The 23276-nt window shown below is 38.0% G+C and overlaps 1 protein-coding gene across 2 annotated transcripts in view; it reads right to left on the bottom strand.

The window, feature by feature from the left end:
* The window catches only part of LOC139142539 (relaxin receptor 2-like), a 96245-nt gene that overhangs the window by 44819 nt on the left and 28150 nt on the right, over window positions 1-23276 (bottom strand). Inside the window, exon 1 of one of the 2 annotated variants that reach the window (XM_070712497.1) lies at window positions 13351-13478. The exons of the other annotated variant lie outside the window; for it this stretch is intronic. The gene's annotated coding sequence lies outside the window, so the exon portion shown is untranslated. Of the gene's footprint in view, window positions 1-13350; window positions 13479-23276 lie in introns of those variants that run through there. 2 annotated transcript variants of the gene reach the window in all.

Genomic DNA, 23276 nt, shown 5'->3' on the forward strand with positions numbered 1-23276 from the left:
ATGTGAGGCTAGTTTTAGGTGTTTTAAATCAATGTATTTTATACTTTGACGATTTATAAGATATGAAAATTTAAGCAAAATGCTTTTAAAGTTTTTCAAACACCTTATTTTATAGCAACAGTCCACATAAGCCTGAAATATTGGGGCAGATGGTGCGGAATTCAGGGGAAAATAATAGTTATCAATACTCGATTCTCTGAATCTGACTTCTCAGAACCGTTTCTTCTGATTTGAGCAGACACATTCTGAAGGAGTTTCATAGTGATCCAGGGGTCTAGGGACTCCACGGGAAGAAAGGCGCATGCCTACAGATGCCAACCCTATGCTGATCGCACTCAAAACGTGCCCTTACTACTTAGCTAAATTAAAAGCTAGAGGGCCGGTGACGAACGTTGGCTCTTCGAAACTTGCAGTGAATTTCAAATAGGTTGGAATTATAACGTGCTTGGTGCTTAGAAAAAACGTTTCTGGCGATAGAAAATATCGCCAACTGCATTCATGATTACAAACGTTCTCCTTTGATAGATTTTGCAACAATTGAACCAAATACAACGTCCACTGTTCCCACATACAGAACGCGTTCCGTGTAGGCAACGCCAATCGTTGTACTGAACCGTACATACTGTACCGAAAAACCCTCTCGTTATCGTTCTGTGCAGTTTCATCGACGGGAAATTATAGGGAACCAAGAAATCTGGTTGTTTTTGTTGTCGTTGTTTGTATTGTTGTTTATGTTTATTAGTCGTGTTGTTGTTGTTGTTGTTGTTGTTGTTGATCAATAAAATTCAACGTCCAAACTATTTTGAAATTCTCTGTAAATTAAGCGGGTCATCGAAAGTGGATCTTCTCCAAAAACACCATCAGCTATTCGTCGATTTCACGAGATTCGGGTAGAATTACTAAGTCAATATATGTGGCATTGAAACAACATGTTTACACACGCAATGTAAGAGTTGTTAGGTCCGCTCATCAGATACTGTAGCTAATGTTCTCGGTTTTTACTAGACGTGGAAGTAAAATGCCCAGGGTTGTATTGCTGACAAGTTTAATTTACCAAATAAGCCGTGCTTAGTGGCCCTCTCCTGCTGTGATTTGGAGCTCAGTGCAGTGTCAAGTAGCCCTGCTCGGAACTCGGTTCTGAGCCTTAGGCGGTGTTGGAGTGGAAACTGGTTGCACAGTAAACAGACAGGCATGTAAGTTGACACACTGTTTTAAGTGTTTTAGGCTTCATCGGAATTCTGAGGTGATCGTCTGTTAAGTTGATAATTTGTATACAATCCACACTGCACCTCTGTCTGCAAAGGGAGAACGTCTAACGGGAATTTAAAAACCAATCAACTGTTTCTCATGAACATCTGCACTGCGTTTACCTGATGGAGGGAATTACGAGAATACTGTGTATTTTTACCGATAATACGCCGTTGTTATGATAGAATTGAGAAATTCCAATATCTTCTGATTTTCGACGTTAATCACTCAGTGTAGATACACAGAACAAAATTGCTAAGTCTATTGTATGTAATTATGTTGCACCTTGGCCACACATGGTAAATCATGTTTAGGAAGTCCATATGTCTTTTTAAAAGGTAGAATGCACCTTGGGTAAATATAATACCGGATTCTCAAATATCTACGATTATTTCCTGATCTTACACCTGTGGGAGATTAATTAAAGCTGTCATAGTAAGACAAATTTTCACCATCCTTAATTTTTGGGAAATCGAAAATTTTGTTTTCTCATACATTAACCCAGAGATGGAGGGCGCTTTGAATTTCAAGTATGCGTAACTGTTAGGTAACTCGTTTCTTTAGAGTACCAAAGTTTGAATGGGACCACTGATTTTTATTTCGTAGTAAGAAGATGGTTGAACGTATCATAAGAAAGTTTGAGCAAAAGTTTAGGTCTGTCAGTTTAAGCTTAAGTCTGTCACTTTCGAAGCGCATACTGACCTAACAAGGCAGAATTCTCTGAAACTTTGGTCATGTGACATTTCATTTCCAAAGGAGGACTTAATTGCTTGTCGACAGTATTCAAACAAATTATCCTGCTTGTAATTCTGACAGGCAAACACTGGATTGAATGCGTATAGACTAAGTAGTGCCCGGGGTATTGAATGTCTGTGTTTAGGTACCTTGTGATATTGAAACAGTTGATACTTGGGTTTTTAACATGACTCAACGCAGACAGCCATGCTCCGCTCACGACGAACAGAAAATCTGCAATTAACAACGTTTTAATTTATCAGAATCGGGCCGCAAAATGTCACTAATGGAGTCATTTCTCACGTGGAAAGATATTCGTATCAATTCATCTCTTCGACTTCACGTCACATGCAAGTCAAGCCTCTTCTGTTTACATCAACGTGTCTGAAAAGTACCCTTAACAGGCTTCTCTGAAGCACTTCACTGAAGACTTATATGCTCAGCTCAACAAGAAACCTGGAGTTCGAGTGTAGCGCACTGTGACCTTTGATACTCAACACGCGTGAAACGACAACACGTGTCTTGAATGTTGCAGCCGTGCGGCACTACCCAGTCCGTGATCATACACTGAAAATCATGTGCTACTGCACGTTTGAGGCTATCACAGTGTCAGTAACGGGCTCCAGTTGCACAGATTGAAATGTACTCTCACGGGACATGGGCTCAATTTTAAAGCGTTATATTTACTGTGTGAAAATTACGTCTTTCGGTCTGTTGCGGCTGGTCTGTTGCGGCTGCCTCTCATGCTTAAGCCTATCGGCAGTCACGACTGACAAATTTCCCGGTTCTTCCTGAAGGTGCGTCAGTGGAAGGGATACCGTAATCCTAAGTTAGGGGTGGTGGATTTGACAATAATGGGGCTATAAGTATGTTCGCTTTGTCTAAATAGTCTAAATAGTCTAAATAGTCTAGAATACAGAGCTAAGTTTACATACAAATTGAAACTGAAATGTTTGAAATTTAATGATCTCATATTTCAATGCAGGAAATTTCACGCTGTCATCATCCATTGCCAAGAGCACAACACAGGTGTCACTGTGTACATACATGTAGTTGACTCAGGAAGCAATTATGTCTGGACACTTACCGATATTTTAATTCTTAATGCACTCATTATCTAATATTCTTCTGGAAAACAATTCTTAATTTCACCGCGAGTTCAAAGTAATTCAAAACACTTTTTATAAGTGAAGGATACGATTGTGAAAATTTGCGCATCTCGCCTCTGAGCGTATTCGGTCCCGAGATTGCATCCAGGTGTTGGCGTTATCGAATAATCAACTGACTAGCATAAGCTTTAAATCCAATGGTGCAAAAAATAAATAAATAAAAAAATAAATAAAAAAAATTAGAGGTTTCTTGAGATGGAGCTGAGTGTACCAAAGGGACAGTATTTTAAATCGAAAAATCACCGTTCAGCTCGATACTGTTGCAAAATTGAATCACATAGGAGCCGTCATATTGTGTGTCAACTTAATGGTGTAACAAGAACCTCAAAATCCGTTTGAAACCAGTTTAACATCGCATTTGAAAGAAATATTCGAGTGAGAATTTCTAGATATATATACCTTGGATATAGACTAAAAGTAGAGTTACTTAGGGTCCTGTAGCACTGATGTCGCTCTATGCCTGACTCTAACGACTTCCTAGCTGCCCAATAATTAAGGCGAAAGGCTACCCATGTCCACCAATCATATGTTATCGACCACCAAATTATAATGGAATCCGTTTTCTTCTCCAACTCATGCATTTCAAGGCCAGACCCGTGTCGTTGAAGTTGATGGGTTTCATCTATCACGTAAAGCCGTAGAAATACACGTGTTCAGTACATGTGTATTTTTTATCAGAGAAATTGGCAATTATCTCGGTCAATAGACAAAAATAATATGTGCGAGATAACGTGAGCAAATATTAACTCGCCACGTTCAATAGTCCTTCTTTTCACACGCGACACGAAAAAAGAGGCAACGTGGTTTTCTGCACAACAGAAAAATGACCAATGCACAGCAACTGTCACTGTAACACTCATGTCAGTCAGTGATGGGCGTCTGACATAAACGGATACAAACTTAACTAAGTCAACACGGCAAACTTACAAATATCACCTGTGTTCTATAGACAAAATTGAGTATGCAACACATTCGTGTATGAAATTTGAAAGCTTCAATCTAGCATACAATGCACAACAGAATGAAGGGATAGGAACGGTATTAAGGGAAGAAAAACTGTTGTAGTTGTCTCAACGTATAATCTATTTTTGTATTTCATTATCAAAAAACAAGCATTTGTAGTTGGTTGGTGTAGTCATAAGTAGCTTTCCTTATATTACTGTTCGGTTCACACTTTTAACAAATACATTTGGCTAAAAATTACAAGTTGGCTCCACTCGATCTACTCTGTAGCTTCAATACAGCAAGATCTAACAGGAGGGAACTTGAATTGTCAGCTTTCAATATCATGTCCTCGCTTTTAAAAACAATTGTCTGCCATGAATACGTACATGATGATGATGATGATGATGATGATGATGATGATGATGATGATGATGATGATGATATGATGGTGGTGGCGGTGGTGATGATGATTATAATGGTGGTAGGTGGGTGGTCAAACAGTACCACTGTAGTCAAATCCGTTGTCATGGTCGTCGTCAATTTCATCATCAGCGCCCTTGAAAAGGACATCGTGCTGGATTATGAATTCTTGTGATTAGCTGATTGATCAATCAATCAATCAATCAATCAATCAATCAATCGATTGATTGATTAATCGATGATATTGTTGATGACGACGACGATGATGATGATAATAATTGACGGTGATGGCGTTTCTGATGCACGTGTCAGCGTTTGGAGTTGCCTTGACAACCCATGGTGATTATTAATCATGATCAATATACAACTTAGAGTGTAAAGCATTTCTGTTAATTGTTTTACTGCACGTCAGGACAGCAGCAAACTAAAGTCAAAACTTGTGTTGTCAGCATGCAAATTACGAGTGATCGTGTTCGCCATATTACCTCCGATCAATGGAAGTTGTGCCTCTCTTTAAACTCGCAATAGCCAAGCCAAGCGACCATGATCATATCCTCGTGTGACCTTCCTTTCGTATGTTATCAAGCAGTGGAAAATTTAATATGTCAGGCAAACGTTGCTATGGTAAAACGGGTGTCTTGCTTAAGAAACATTGTGGCATGATGGAAATGTAATTGTTTTCGATAAAGGAGAGCTGGCGGCAGTGTCCTTCCACCCCGGGACATTGAGCATACGAGCTGAAATGAACAACGATGCCAAGCCTCGCATGAAGTTGTGAGAATACCTATTTCCGGGGTAGTGAAAGCGACATTGCTAAACACCACAGAGATATGGTTGGCTGGAAGGTAAACTGTTGTAATGGCTCTGTACACATCCTTACACCGGTAAGACTTTGAATGATATGATTTCACCGTTTTTATCGAATACTCTGTAATATTCATGCATTGAATTCTATTGAGAATCGCTACTGTTACTATTTTCAATGATTAAAATTGCATTTTTTCTTGCAGTCAGCAAAGTGTTCAATCTATGAAAACCTCAGAATGTAAAAAATCAGCAGGCATGCAATTTATTGACAGATATTAAAAAACTTCGTAGCATGCCATACGATGAAAATTTCACGATAAAGATGTGCCAAAGGCATACTTTAATACAAAAGCATATAGACACATCCTAATCCGGCTCCCAACGTTGCAAACAACAAGATGATTTGTGTACAGGCAACTTTAAATAAGCCAATGTAAAGGTATTGATGAAAGTCTCCACAGACCTTGTACCTATTATGACCATCAAGTTGTGTGAACAATAATTACACACAATGCAGTGACAGGCAGTTTCGAGATTACCAACGTTCTTGTCTGATTAATTTACTATATTGAATGTGGGGCGCGAAAATCACATACATAAACCCGTTTGACCGCTAATTATTGTACATAATACACAGGAAACTGTTACAATTTAATTTTCTTTATACATTTTAACGAAGAAAACGTTGCCAGAGATTATTAATCAAAACTGCTCAATGTTCGAAAAAGCGTAGGGTCAGTGATTCATGGGCTGCCGTGTTCAACCACTTTGAACCAAAATGCTTCCGATTGTATTGCCCTCCCATCAGTAAATATGATTCATTCTTGTTTGGGGCACAGCCGGAATATTCCAAAATGAGTCGAGGGAGGTTAGCTTACATTAAAGGTGTAATGCACCTCAATGACAGATATTCGGCCTCTCAAAACTTTACAGTTTTTTTCTGATATACGATTGGAGGGGTTCATTTTAAAGCTCTTGGTGTAAGTAAACTTTTCAACGGCTTAGTTTTCGAAAATTCGAAAATTTTATTTTTCTCTACAGAGTTAACACACTGATGGCGGCCATTTTGAATTTTAAATATTCGTAAATCTTGGGTGTTGGTTTCTCTGGTACCAAAACTTGCACGGTGACCCCCGATTTTTATTCTTGATTTTGAAAGAGAATGGTTGAAAGATTCCTTAAGGAAAGTTTGAGCAATAGTTTAAGTCTTTCACTTTCGAGGCGCATACTACCTTAGGACGAAGGGTCTCATACGTCTTGGGAACTGGAACAAGATATCTGTATCGTTAACGCTCTTACGGTTTCCACGTTGCTTCTCAGCATCTATCGGTTAGGTTCCTTGAGGAAATGTACAGGATCGACTGCTGTGTTTCAGCAAAGGTGCAGGATCTGCGGTTTACTTTGTATATCCAGAAAATGTACAGGATCTATTGTTTACTTCGTGTCTTTTCTGTAAATATGCAGGATATACAGGATCTACAGCCTACCGTCATTTTCAGGAAATACAGAAATGCTCAAACCGCACTCGCCGATCCCACATAATTGCGAATCGCCTGCCTTCATGCAGACATACATGCAACGGATAAATAAAAAATGAACAAACAAGCAAAAAAACAAACAATAAACAAATCAGCGAATAAATAAATAAATAAATAAATAAATAAATAAATAAATAAATAAATAAATAAATAAATAAATAAATAAATAACCACTTATCCTTGTTTTCGAAGTACAGAAAACATGTATTTTTCATTTTGGACTCTGTGAGCATATGAACATGTAGTTTTAGGCTGTGTGTGGCAGGCTGTGTGTGATAGGCTGTGTGTGACAGGATGTACACTGAAACTTTATATTGCGACGCGATTTTCGAACTCGACTAAGAAAGTTGCTATTAACAGTGCAATTAAATCGATGAACAATACAATAAAAACTACAATTGAAGTTTTCTTGCGTATTACAAGATGATTTACCTGCTCAGAGTACAAATTCATATCGTTATGAAACAAAATGATTGTGAGGTTTAAAACACCTCTAGCTTTTGACGCACGAATTAGTGTACTTTCCGACCCCTCTGGGATCTTTCTCATCCCGTTAACACTCTTTATAAACCAATCATGCTCGATATACCAATTAAGCACCGTCAATGAATTGCAAGCATTATTGCAAGTTTAAAGAAATAGTCAGTAAATTATTAAAAAAGAAATGGGGACATAGAGCCAGCTTGCGTGGATATGTGGATACGAACTCAATCTACTGTAAAGGCGATTGTAGAAATCTGAAGAAATCACGTTCACTGTTGTCTACTTAAAGGAAGACATGTCTTGCCAGCCACTATGCTTCAATCAAAGTTACACCAAATGCTATGTGATTAACAAAAGTTTGGACCGTTCCCTCTGGACTACTTTCTCGCCATTAGTTCACAAATAGCATTGTTATAACACTTGTAAGTGGAAACAATTAGTATATCACTTGAAATGATTTAAAGCTAGGAGTATTGAAAAACTAATCGACGGTTAACCCACAGAAATGGTCCTTTTCAGCAATACAGTCTTTCTAAATAGTTGTCCCAAAAAGTATCACTTAGGAATAGTACTTACATACCTAATACAGCGTGCCTTCGGTAACTCTTCTTTCAGATTAGTCTTTTGGTATGGGCTTTTGATCAAGCCGGCGTTATTTTCAATCTAGTTTTCAGCAGACAAATACCTCTTTGAGGCGTCCCATTCTCAATAGACCATGTTCCGAACCGCGCGTGACATTCCGAGATATCGCGAGAATATGTGGTTCGCAGTGGACGCGCTCTCGCAACACAGGACAAACTGCGTAAAACAGGACAAGTCGCTAATTACGTTAAACACTGCATAAAATATATGAAGTTGCAACCTGTGCTCAGTTCTGCACTTTTTCTAGTTCCATACAAAGTTTGACTTGTATTACTAAGCTGGAAACCTGTTTCTACGGGCATGTATTAAGTCTCGCGAGATCTCGCAATCAGCGGAACATCGTCAATTCCAACGCCACTCTCTCAAATCTAGAATACTAAAACACTGGCCTTGTGGCAGAACGGTCGAATTATTTGTGAACCAATTGCAGATACTCAAAACAAATTTAATGAGGACTCTGGGTCTTTGCCCCCTCCCCAGTCCCTGCAGTATTAATTTCCTTCTCATCAAAAGTGTCCCGGTACACTTATGTTTCTACTGAAGTCCTTGAAACCACTTGCGAGAAACACACATAACTGTTGAGTAAACATCCCCAGGCACTGCATTGATACGTGGCGTATGTCTGCTATGCAGTCTTCAAAAGCAAATATATATTGTTGAACAATGCGTGCGCAACCGGCAAGAAGTCACTGGCTAATCCTCGCTAAACAGCGAGTAAAAACGACATGATGATACGGCTAGCTAACACAGGAATGCAGTCTTCTATGGTGTACCTTCTATGCGCCGTGACTTCGTATTCTACAGATACATGTACAAGCCGTTTTTACAAGTGAAAGAAACGTTTAACTTGCCCGGGTAACTTAAGGTAGAACGCGCTTGGGGAACACATATTCTGACTCTCAAACTTTTACAATTCTTTTCTGATATACCACTTGTTGGGGTTCATTTTAAAACTCTTGGCGTAAGAACACTTTTCACCAGCTTAGTTTTTCGAAATTCGAAAAATTTATTTTTCTCCATAGAGTTAACACAGTGAGGGCGGCCATTTTGAATTTCAAATATCGATAAATCTTGGGTTATTTGATTCTCTAGTACCAAATTTTCACTGTGACCCCCATATTTTTATTCTTGATTTAAAAAACAATGGTTGAAAGATTCCTTGTTTGAGCAAAAGTTCAAGTCTTTCACTTTCGAGGCGCATACCTCCTTAACTTAAACTATCAAGTCCTATGAATCGTCTGCAATTAATGATGAGATTATATCTTGCGCCAAGCGTTCTTACCAGCCTGGTAAATTCAGATGAATCTGCGTTAGGTTCTCTGCTTACAGTACCGCAATGTTATAGAGACATTAGATATCACTGAAGTCTTGCAAACGTGTATTGTATTTCACTTACACATCAAAGAAACGACTTCGTAATTTTTCGTAAAAAGCCATACATTCATATTCTTACATTTGTCAGATCACAGGATCAATGATTTGTGTGTAAAAATTAAGTCATTTACAATTAATCGAAATGTTCGTCGCTGTTAAATGGATCACTGCATGTTGCTTTCAGGAGAATTAACCTTCTTTCTGTTATGCAAAGCAAGTAATATGTGCTTGCGACTCTAAGTGACGTGTTCTAGATCACAGGCCCACGACGTTGCATGGTGTATCCTGTGTCTCACTCTTGAAAAATCAGCTGTAACCGTCTACCGTTTTGTTCTACTGCAATGACGTAATGGCGCGATCGAGTATAGTTAGTAATGAATGTGAGACCTCTAGGGCAGGATTATCTTATGAACCGAAAAAATCAACTCGTTTCTCTCGGTGATTATTTACTGCAAATTGTGCTAATAGCTATAACTCTTGAAATTTGTCGACCTGAAAAAGGCTTTCTATTTTCTCTGGTTTTCTTTAAATTACAGATGTAAAGGATATAGTCTTCTACTACTGAAATATTAGACAAGTAAATTGAAATTTTAACCGTTATTTGATTTCCCGCCACTTTTGAAAATCGGTAATATTACAAAGAAAACAAGGAAAACATTCAGCACTGTGCATTATATTGGAGTATTCTGTTGTTTCTGTGAAGATTCCAATGCATATATGCACTGAGTACTGGTTTTTTTCTTTATTTGCATGAGGGCGCCATTTTATGTTTGGGCAAACATTTATTATTTATCTTGCTTAAAATCGCACATGTAGTCACAGTGGACAGTTTATTCTACCTTTATAAACACCCCTCAATGAGTACATTCCCATGAACTTGTTTTAGTTTGGATGTAAAATCACAAAAAATAATGCTAAAAGATACAGCTATCGGGCCTTTAACATCCGCGACGGAATACCCTAGCTTGTCGATTAAAACTTCTAAATATTGTTAATTTAGCCGAGATGATCTTTGTAGATTTATTTGGTCCCATTGAAATAACACTGAGGGTCTACATTATGTTTGCATGTATCATACAAGACCCATAAAGGACGTAACATTGATGAAAGGATATGCCAAGTCTCTCTAGATTTACATGCTGTGTGCAGGAAGTTCAGAGCGTAGGATGACCCAAACAAGATTCATGGCCTCCGGTTGTAAATATATACTTTTTTCTATTATGAGCTCCTTGAACTACTTCTATCTTATTCCATGCCCAGAGGGAAAATCTAAACACCCTGTGATTATACTCCTCCCCTTTCCTTCGATATTCCCAGAAGCCATTCAAGTAGATCACGACCTGGCGTAAAATTTCACGTCAGCGGCATCAACACCTACAACATTGTGTTTACTTGAGAACTTGAAGGTCTTGATTGGTTCAATATGGCTTGAGCAGCATTAGAAATGCCAAGGTTGTCTTGTAACTTTTGCCCTCCCCACCCCCATCCCAGGTTTACGGTTTAAAAGACGGAGAGTGTCCTGTGAGAAAACTGCTTTTTCTAACACATCAACGTTCATGAAACGCCACGATTCCTCTCAAAAGCTGACATGTATAGCTTAAGATAAAACGTTCTCCATGGATTTTAAAGTTATTATAAATTCGATTGGCCAACGTTTCAGAATGAGAAAAGTCTTCTCTTTTGTATTTGCTAGGGCATGTTTCTGTTTTGAAATATCTCAAGACATTACGAAGAAATAAAACATGCTTGGTGTGAAATTCCGGAGAGGCTGCACACGAAGTTAATATATATATACTGAAAACGGTCTCCGTTGGGGATACAAATACTTGACCGTAAGGAACACTGCAAACGAGGCCGGCTCTGCAAGTTTGACATACTTTATGTAGCAAGAGGCGTAAAGAAGTCATTATACTTCGCGAGGAATATAATAAAAATCTTTCTGATTATCACAGACATACTTTAAGACATAACAGTTATTCCATGGATGACGTATGCTTGTAGCTATTGATCATTAGAGAAATGTGTTTGAGGTGGTAAAATCGCCGAAACGCGGTGTTTTTCGCGGTAGTGCAGGAATACCTATTTACTGAATTGCCGTACAACTGGGAAAGATAACACAAATACAATTGCAAAAGGTAAAATGTAGGCATACATGGTATAGTATAATATCTCGATTAGCCACAGAATATTTAGCGACAGAGGCAGTACTTGTGATATTAGCCGATGAATAAAACCCTATTCGAAGGCCAAGTCGTAAGAAAAAGTTTTAAGTTAAACAGAAACAGTGACAAACAACACAAAGTTGATGTTAAGTTAACACGAAAGTGTTAGCTAATCTGCATACAATCTGAAGATACGCTTAATTGTTGGTACATTCACAGAAAAATCGAGCGGACGTCTTCATAAACACGCTAATAGTTTCAAGGTAGACATTTCTAATAATATCTGTTCTTTTGGATGGTGGTTAGTTTGTTAACGATAGTGCTCGGCAGTTTAAGTTAATAAATGCTATCATTTATTAAGATATGCAAATTATTACTCGCTAATTATTTTAAAAGTTTTTTTGTATGGTTTAAGTTTCACCTTGAATGATTATAGTTGGTTAAATCGAATGCAAAATCATAAATAACGGAGAGAGTATAAACTGAGTTGTAAGCTTTAGTGTAGGGGCCTTTATCATCAGCTGGCAATGCTGTAAGCATTGTTGTCAAAGAAACAAGATTCTTATTTGTCATCCACAAGCCACTTCTCTGCTATACAACTCGCAAGGTGACCGAAGGCCCAGTAGTAATATTAGTTTAGACCGCGTTTTATCCTGAATATACAACACTTGATCAGGCCTCGCACAGCTTTTTCATGCAACCGGTTACGATGAGATCTCACCGTGTTAGAAGGTTGTACCCATATGCTTGCACCGCGAACTACGTATTGACATCGTTCACTTTGTTTAATTTATCTTGCCACTTTAGTTTAAATTAGCAAACTCAATCTAAGCAAGTGGACGGCGCCTCGTAAAACACTTGTATTGAATCTGGCTGCCACCAAGTCGTAAAATCTGCCACATAGCAAGTGCACAAACCGTGTTTGAGTCTTTTTCACCGAATAGGACAATGCAGACATTTTTCAGGCCACACGAAGAAAAAACAATTGCGATGATGATTGAAAATTTACTTTTCTCGACAAACTTTGGCGTATAGTCGAGGTCCGCCGCCTTACGCTAAGCAAACACGTTTCCAGATTATATACCAGTATAGTATAGCAAAGAGACGGTCCGAGTGTGTCGTTCCTATTGGGAAGCACCGTTCACCAATGGCGGGAAGAAATGAGTTCAATGTGGTCATTGCTACTGTGTCTAATGTTTTTGACGCCATAATGTGAAACAAGGATGAAAGAACTCTCCTACCTTACTAGAGAATACGCTACCGTCTTGATCTGTGCGCATAAGGCGTTCAAAAGAGGATATATGATCGCTTATAGACTTACCACCTGGCCATTTACATATAAAATGTGATCACTTCTGCGCCTACTTCGCAGGCATCCCAGTATATATACAACACGCACAAGCGCAAAAATATAAACAAGTTGCAAATCCCGAGGTGCTAAATTAATTTACTGTCTCGGTGAGGAATTTCATACAATGTCACTGTCACATGGCAAAAACAAAAACCGCGTTTAAGGCCTTTTGCCTGACAGCACCATACTGGCATTTTCAGGTTACAAGAAAAAGAAGTATTGCAACGACTCTTTGAAATTGAATTTTCTCGGCGAACTTTGGGCGTAAATTCAAAGTATGTCGCCCCCGCTACGCACACACGTTTCAAGATTGATACTCATAATTATAGCTAGGAGACGGTCCGGGTGTGTCATTCTCATCAGGAAGTACCGATTCCCGATGGCGGAAAGAAATTAGTTCATGAACTAGGTCGTTGCTGCCCTATCTCAGGTTTTTAACGCCGTTGCTTGAAAGGAGGATTAGAAAACATTCCTACCTTATTCCCGAACACGCTACCGTCTTGATCTGAGCGACGAGCTCCGCGCAGCAACAGACTTGCATATAAGGAGACGATCGGTTATTGACGAGGAAAGGGTTACTATCTGACCATTTAAAATCTGATCACCACTGCGCCCACTTCGTAGTCATCCAAGTATATATGTTCAACACGCGCAAGCGCAAAACTATAAACAAGTAGCAATTCCCAAGGTGATAAATTACTCACTCTCACGTAAGGGATTGTACGCAACGTCTTGTCGGTCGTATTTCACGCAAAACACTTTCCTACTCATAAAAGAATAGTTTGCTTGATCTTTCTAATTCTCTTAAGGTAGTATGCACCTCGAAAGTGAAATACTTAAACTTTTGCTCTAACTTTCCTCAAGGAATCTTTCAGTCATTGTCTTTAAAAATCAAGAATAAAAATAGGGGGTCACCGTGCAAATTTTGGTACTAGAGAAACGCATCAGACGCATTACCCAAGATTTACCGAGATTAGAAATTCAAAATGGCCGCCATCCCTGTGTTAACTCTATTGAGAAAAATAAAAATTTTCGAATTTCGAAAAACTAAGCCGATGAAAAGTTTTCTTTCACCAAGAGCTTTAAAATGAACCCCCACATGTGGTATATCAGAATAGAACTGTAAAAGTTGGAGAGTCCGAATGTCTGTCCCCGAGGTGCGTTCTACCTTAATGAAACCCTGTGGGAAATTAACCGCAAAAATAAATGGATAGCGTGAAAATGAAAATTACCATGATTCAGAATTCTTGCTAGCACGAAACAAACATGACATGCGTAAAATTGTTAATTCAGAAGTTGACTCCCTTCTGAAGTTCCAATGCTCTGTCCCTCAGCAATATTGACCGAAAAAATCATTGGATGGATAAAGTATCGTTTTTGGGGAGAGGGGTGGGGGCATGTACAGCTTCAGCTATAATCACGCTTTCAAGCAACAGCCCAATGCGAGGGTATATTAAAAATACGCAGCACTGAGTGCAACCGTTGTAGCTGAGCGGAATATTTCATGGCTACCCTCGACACCTATCGACCCAAAACTGAAAACAAGCATCATTCATGCCTGCAGTGTAAACATCGTATACTTTTGAATTCCCAAGTAAATAGCTCTGTCGACGTGAGGTCTGGGGCAGCAATTTCCGAGTTACAGTCAAACCGAAGGAGAGGGGACAGTCATCACGTACCGTTATTCTCCTCGTCGTCGATGCACACGGCAGCCCGTGATAGATGATCTGTTCTAAGTTAACCTTTATATAAAAGCACGTCACGAGGTAGATTGATGTTCTGTATGCTAGTCTCTTTTTTTACTCGGGGGGATTTTAATTTTCTCGCAGCGCTTTGCTTAAGCCACAGAAAGCAAATCACTGCGAGCAACCTTGGCACAGCATACTGCGCATGTCCCGAAGAAACTCAAACCGGTGCTAACAATTTATACTAATTTGTGGATTTTTGTGAAAAAAACATATTTTTCGGGTATATTTAAGAGATTTTACGCAAGTTGATGTTCACTTACTCATTAAATTTTGTATTTGAATAATGACGGTGAAGCTCCCTTGTAATTAACCTAACATCAAAACTATCAAAATCTCACATGAGGCTAAAACTTTAAATGAAACTTTTTATAAACTTAAATCAATTGGTAAACGATGGAATACAATTTTCACCGAAAAGACGCGCCCGTCGATGACCTTATAAAGTTGTAGAAACAAAGTCCCACACCTTCGAACCTTAAAATTTCAAACAGCATTTTGTGTACGGTGATGACCGCTTAGAATATAGTGTATTGTCAATTTATATGGAGCACAAGCCAGCTCGATGAAACTGCTTCTCTAGTCTCCTATCTTACATTTAACAATATTCAACCCTGAGTCTTGTAAAAAAATTGAATATTTGTCCTATTCCCGCATATGTTCTGTCTGATAGTCGAGAAAAATATGATGAAAGGTTTAGCACGAGAAAGGAGAGGCAACTTCACGGACTGTGTGCTCAAAAAAGGAGCGTATTTGACCGACCCACTAACTGTCAAGGGAAAGCGCAGGGCTGAAAACCTTACTGAGTCCTACATCCCGAAAGCTATATCATTCTTTTCAAGATCCTTATCAAGACAGCCCGCACCTGGTCCTTCTATGTTTACAGCGGAACAAGGAACAAACGTTTAGGCATTGCTCATTACTGACAGTATCATACGGCTGTAAAGCAGAGGCCTTTTGTAATCAACCTAAAACTTCTTTCATACAGTGAAAAGATGTGGGCGTTGTTCATCTCTTTGTGTGCAAAGCCCTTCCCCGCGTCGAGGCTATTTGCGTTAGCCAGGGGCGATTAATTTCAAAGACACACTTTTTGTGCGGAATTCGACAGAAAGCGTGACTCGATGTGAGCATCTCAAGATCTGCAAGACCTCAAGATCAGCAAGTCTCTCTAAATGCTAAATTTTAAATAAAGCGTGGCTAGCCAACAGTGTGGTATTTATCAGAAATAAAAACAGTGTTCGCTAAGCAATCACTCAACGTACATCCCTAACAATATGATTCATCACACGCAAAATTGTTGACTCTACAAGTAAGTATTGCTTTCCGAACTCGGCTATCATTGAATTGAGCTTGACATTGATGAAGGTAGAATTAATCTCGACTTTGCTCGGAGAGGATGGATTTTGTTTTATTTACTTTACTTTCGTCCTGACTGCGATGTTTTAGGTCCCTACTTCTTATCAGCATTGTTTAAATGCTATTTACAAATTGTTGTGGGTTCGCAGAGTCCGTACACTTTGTAATCAACTATATCAAGGCGACAAGGTACATATGAAAAATATCCCATTGTTTTAAGCTGGAGGACAATGCCTATACGGATGACCGAAACTGCCTATTCTATCAGAGATATGATGCAATACTTTGAAGACTCGTCTTTTAGAAATTGCCTTTAAGTGTAATTCATTAACATAGATTATTTTGAGCTCTCTTGTAATATAGTTTGTGTATGTATGTATGTATGTATGTATGTATGTATGTATGTATGTATGTATGTATGTATGTATGTCCTATCTTGCGAACAATCAAATGGTAAAGTTAGCTCACACATACATACACTATCTTGCTCTGTGCACTACTGTGACGTCATACCGAGTAGACCTATGCAAGTTGTCTAGGGTATAATGAAATTCAACCGTAATATACATGTTACTTATTTAAGATCGGACAGGATGTCGTTAAATGTCTTCCAACGCGCAGCAAAAGGTACAGTTCATAAAACATGCGTGCCCTCAATGAATTATGGAATTCTTACATTGGCTGACGGGACATCAGTATTTAATGGTTGGTTGGATGTCGCATAAAATATGTTCAAATAACTTGTTGAGATTTGCCTTCAAACATTGGATCCTTGAAAACTCCACTTCAAAACAGAGGTGTATAGAAAGTTATTTATATATTGGATGCACACGGGCACACTGGAAACATGCATGCTTTGCGCACGTGTAGGTACATATATACACGTATATGCATCCATTTCTAAGTACAAATTCATCTCATATACATACATATATATATATATATATATATATATATATATATATATATATATATATATATATATATATATATATATATATCTATCTATCTATATATATATATATATATATATATATATATATATATATATATATATATATATATATATATATATATATATATATATATATGCTGGAGAATTGATTTTATAAAGAAGAATTGAGAATTGAACCGGACAAGAAGCACCGGAAAAGAGAATTGATTTTATAATGCTAATGATTTATAATTTTATATATGCTGGAGAATTGACTTTACAATTTCATCTCTACAACGTTGTTTCGTGAGTCGCGAGACTCACTCATCGGGAGACTAGACTGAAGTGAATCTACATGGGGTACACATCGCTAGTTACGCAGATGGTGAAATTTTGGTTGAGTTGACAGTTGTTGCATTACAATATATTGCTGCTGCTATGAATATTCATGTCAAAGGAGAGGACTGATTTACGTAGTTGGATGTATTTGGGAGTTACTAGTTGTTGCATAACGATGCCTTGCTTCTGTGACGGCATGATGACACAAGTTCATTTCTTTTATTGAGTGTGGAACATTCTGGATGGGCGGATGATGATAAATTTTTCTGTTAAACAAAGGTTGCACCGCTTGTTAGTACTGTCATATGGCTTGGCTTTGGCTAGGACCTTCCATGAAATAGTGTGCGTGATGTTGTTGTCTTTTATCGTCCAAATGTGTTTGCTAAGTTCGGTGGAGTATATAAGTATGCAACCTTGGCGAGCCCGAAAGATTCAGAAAGTGACCACCTTTCATCTGCGCCACACATAAACGACATATTCAACCTGATGAAGTCCTACTTTAAGACGAAACGTTGTGTCAAAATTACCAACAGAATAAACAGAAAATATACAACCAGATCAGTAGACGTGTGCAAGTTTATTTCATGCGCTATTACCAAACCACGCTACGAACAACACTGGGAGCTATCTATACAACTCAAGTTTACTTAATATATATGTATGTATATATATATATATATATATATATATATATATATATATATATATATATATATATATATATATATATATATATATATATAAAATTATATATATAGTTATTTAGTTAGTTACACATGTGCTCTTACATCCTTCATTTTACTGTACAGTTATTGATCGGTTATCGCAGCTTTCGTGGGTTAACAATCGTTACCGATTGAAATTTGTTGATTACATTCCCATTGACAGTATTTTATGAGAAAATTACGCCACTTTGAGAGATAGAGATGACTTGAAAATAAGCCTCGACGTTGCTTGTATCGAACGAGGAAAGTATCCCTTCAGGCAACTGTCATAACATAATGGTTGGCTCATGAATTAGATCGCAGCGTAATGGTTCTTCTAAGACAATATACCTTTTACAACCTTTTACGCGTTGACATCTCTGCTTAAAGGTATACTGTCACCTGTTCCAATTTTGCCACAGTTACCATGGAAAGAGAAAATGTAACCAATCACAGATTTTAAGCGGGTGGCCGCATTTTGAAAACAGCGCCCTCACATGGGTATTTTGAATACCAAGGCACGCCCCTTTGACCATATATGGGCATATTTAAATTGCAGGCGACTGTATACCTTTAATTAGAAGCCTGGCAAATGAATAGCTGGCAATAGTCACTGTCATGCACAGAAACAACTTTAAATTGTACCCTTCAAACAGAGCATTGAACCTTTGATAGAATGTTTTAAACAATGACCACGCAAAAAAATTAGATTTCCAAATATGACCGAACTAGATCGGAAGTGGAACACCTCACAAAATCCTACTGGCAAGTCTCGACATAAAACCAGTGCTCGGTAAATGTAAATCATGGGAATACGTAGGTACATGTAATGTCTCTTTAAGAAGCAACCGGACAATAAATGGAACTATCGAAATATTAGTCAATAGTTTTCAAATAACAATGACTAGGAATTTCACTCGAAGATATTAATCGGGTCAATAAGACAGTTTGATCTCTCAATGATGAGATGGGTATGATGAGATGGATATGAACCTAGCCAAGGCATGAGCAGTATTGCGTTGTAGGGGAAGTACTTCTGACTTCATTAATTATGTAAATCTAAGTATAAGAAGCTGAGTTACATTGTCAGGCAATGGACAAGGTAATGCTTTTTTCAAGAGGCGAACGCATTGCTTTGCGCATATTTTATTAAGGAGTTCGAATGACCAAGAGCTCAATCATTTGTGCTTGGTTGTGCTGGAGGTGATTTTTTTCACACAGACAACGACCATCTCTTCTTAACGTGGCAAGAAGTTTTATGTAAGTGCAACGGATCTACTTTCCTACTGCCTTAAGTATTAACTACTGTACTTATCCTCTTACGGAAACGTCGCATCATCTTAGGGGCAAAATCACATGCCCAAATGATAATGTGTGTGATCTCAGGCAAGATGTGTTAATTAAAATTGCAGCGTTCACTTTTGAAGGGAGCCCCGTCCTTCCATCTGCTGTTGCTCCCTTGGCATTTGTTAATCAAATTTCAGACTTTTTATGAAATCTGAAAAGTTTTGCCGCAGGTTTTGCCATCACCTGACTCAGGTATGATTTAGTAAAAGACCTACGTTTTCGTCCTTCAAAACAATCCAATGTTGCACACAAGTTAATGAATTATCAGTCTACAGGCTTCGAAAATTTATTTAAACTCACTTATCACGGGGAAATGACTGTTCAATTTCACTTAACCCTGAAAAAATTGTTTGACCTCAAGCTGAAATAACTGTTTATATGCTAATAATTTTTCCCTTTTATTAATATCAATTAAGTTTAGCTATGAAAAACAACATAAAGCTAAAGTTACATGCATATCAAAGAGCATCTGAAGAGGGAAAAGTAGGGATTGAAACGAGAATAAAATTTTGTCAGAATGAAAGATTGCTACAAATGTCAATTGTAGCAAAAAATATTCAAGAATATTCCTCTTCTGCATGTTTGCTATAACAAAACAATGTTTCGAATTACGTTCTCATGCTTATTCATTGCAGTAAATCTGTACTGATGTATACATGATAGGCAGCTTCACACATAAAATCTTCCTTTCTGTTGGTATAGGGATTCTTTGTGCAAGCATTCATTTCCTGTTATTTTTACGTTCTAGTACGTCTTGCAATACACTTACTATGATTTTAAATGGGCTCTTATAATCTGCCTGCTGCTTATAGATTGATAAGTGATATTACAAACGATGGATTGATTTATGCTAATTTTTTGTGAGTCAACCGTCCATTAGCAAATAACATGACACATTCAGTATAAATTTGCTAATCTCAGCAGTCTTCTAGAGTTTTATATGTGTATTGAGTCTTCTAGTGTGACGATAACAGGTGTAAATGTCGTTTCCATGATTTTTTAGTGTAAATTACGCAGGCCCTGTACAGTCGCTTATTGATGAGTCTCGGTCAGAAGCTCCTAGTGATCAAAACAGAATCTGATAAACCGTATAGTTGTCTCGGCGTGTGTTTGCCTTCCGCCCGCTCTAACCACCATGCTTTCTTGTGGTTCTTAAATCACGAGGTCGATGAACGAAATATAACACTGCACGGTGACGAGATCTGTGGCTCCGAAGAATTTTACGGTTCATTGACCAAACACGTGGTTTATGCGGTTAACAAATGTGCAGTCGTGTGGTAAACAAAGTATCGGTTTGTGACACACAAGCCAATAGGAAAACGTATAGGTTTTCTGTGTTTTACGTCTTAGAGGGCATGTGTCGCAAATGCAGTTCACGACTATACATGTTTTACGATATCATGTACAATTGTTCCGTGATTTTGGTGACCGATCTTGGAGTACTTTCCACTAAACTTTTGGAATTCAAACACATACAGTGATTTCCCAGGAGACTGTGCACCGAATTGAACACATTATCAAGTTCAATCTTATCTTTTATCAGTGCGTAATTCGTTCAGATTCACTTGTCCGCTATACGCGGGGAATATTGATTTAACCTGCCTGGACTAATTTTTGTATAGGTTTTTCCCAAGAAAGTTTTGAAGCGCGTAGTTCTTCACACGAGTGTTGCTTCTATCTTGAGATTTTATTCCGGTATATTTTCTTATTTTTCGATCTCTAACTTTATTCAACTACGTCATATATGAACCGTTGTATAGTACTCTGACCAATAGCAATTTGAAAACCAATGTCTTGTACATCATACAAACTCACGACGTACGAACTTTGATATGTACATTCGTACAGTACGTATGTAAGCTTATGTACATAGATACATAGATACATATATACATACATAGATACATAGATACATAGATACATACATACATACATACATACATACATACATACATACATACATACATACATACATACATACATACATACATACATACATACATACATACATACATACATACATACATACATACATACATACATACATACATACATACATACATACATACATACATACATACATACATACATACATATGTCGCAGTGTGTGGTTTTATGAGTGTGCAATATGCTTTGATTTGATTGGATACCAGGATAATTGTCTTATCGTGATTGGTCGTTTTGTTTTTTATATGTTGGTTGAATGTCCGCTGAGTGTTTGTCAAGTTTTCATCTGACCGATTTTCATTTAGACAATCATTACCCTGTACATATCGCATTTATATCTTAATCCACCAATAGAAACACACACACGTCGCAGTACTTGCATGCACGTTTTGTGTACATCTGTATCTCTCATTTGCATTTTTATCCACCAATAGCAATACAGACGTAGCATTACTCGCACCTTTTGCCACGTTTCAGTCCGTTAAAAGCAAAAGTGGGAGGAAACGTGCTTCAGTTCAAGCCTGTAGCCAGAACGGCAACATGTAAAACTGTTTTTCTGTATATTTCAGGTTTTCGTTGTCATATTTTTCACAGCAATTTGTATTTTCACAATTTTATTGTACTTTTTGCAACTCAGTACTGGAATAATTCATTTTGCTTCTGTTTAATGTTTAATGTGAAAGCGTTGTAATATTTTGTCAAAATAGTTCTTTGTCGGGATTTATGTATGTACATGTATTTTCTTCTGCCAACAGTGTATTTTCTAATGAAAATGTTTTGTGTTTTGTATAGTTCAGTTCAAGCCTGTAGCCAGAACGGCAACATGTAAAACTGTGTTTCTGTATATTTCAGCGTAATAAAAGTTGGCTGTTTCAACTGCCATTGCTGGAGTGCCGTGTATCCATGTAAGAGCGGAACCGTGATATTTGCATACATACATACATACATACATACATACATACATACATACATACATACATACATACATACATACATACATACATACATACATACATACGTACATACATACATACATACATACATACATACATACATACATACGCACACACGTTGTGAGTGTGGCCTTGAATCACCCTGGTCAACTAGTTTTGATGCAGAAGTGATTAATATTGCCTCAGAGTTGTTATTCTGTAAGCCTTAGGCTCTTTCTTAAAGGACCATCCCCATCAAGAGCAGGATAATGGTACCGTGTTCTAATTGAAGGATTATAAAGGCTAAAGTAAAAGAGAACAGAGAACAGGCATTATTAGCGAGCTAATTTCCCGGTAAGGCAAGCTAGTCACCCCGCAGCGCCTGATACTGAATAACACAGACTACGCAATGTGTGACTGTGCAGTTGGCGTCAGCTAGCTGGGCGCTCTAATTTGACAGTTTGAGTCTGTGCATTGCCCTGACGAACGGAAGGGGACTGAACTGAACTACCCTTGCCCTAACCGCTTAAATTTCATGGAGCGATTCGTTTTCATTTACCGTGATACTTTTTGAAGTACCAAGACTTAGGTATGTCTTTGCTTACTGTCGCAGTAGTTGTAATGTAATTTGCTTACAATTATTCCATGCCTTAACACATACACATCATTGTATTCGTTCACTTTTCACGACAAGCATAACTACCATCGAATCCTAGCTTCTTAAAAAAGATGGAGATTAATAATTACATTCTGCCGGCTCCTAGAAACTTAATTAAAAAAATTATGAGATTTCTATGTAATATAAAATGTGTGCAAAACGCCAGTAGCCTACCCTGTCCCGGCAAACGAGAGAGAGAGAGAGAGAGAGAGAGAGAGAGAGAGAGAGAGAGAGAGAGATAGAGAGAGAGAGAGAGAGAGAAGAGAGAGAGAGAGAGAGAGAGAGAGAGAGAGAGAGAGAGAGAGAGAGAGAGAGAGAGAGAGAGCATTTTGATATCTTAGAGAAAGAGGGGATTACCATTTTACAGGGAGATTTGTAATTGTACTGAGCGATTCACTACAAACTTTTGATCCCGTTCTACGTCACGCAAAATACAAATT

This window comes from Ptychodera flava, chromosome 10, assembly GCF_041260155.1.
Source record: "Ptychodera flava strain L36383 chromosome 10, AS_Pfla_20210202, whole genome shotgun sequence".
NCBI lineage: Eukaryota > Metazoa > Hemichordata > Enteropneusta > Ptychoderidae > Ptychodera > Ptychodera flava.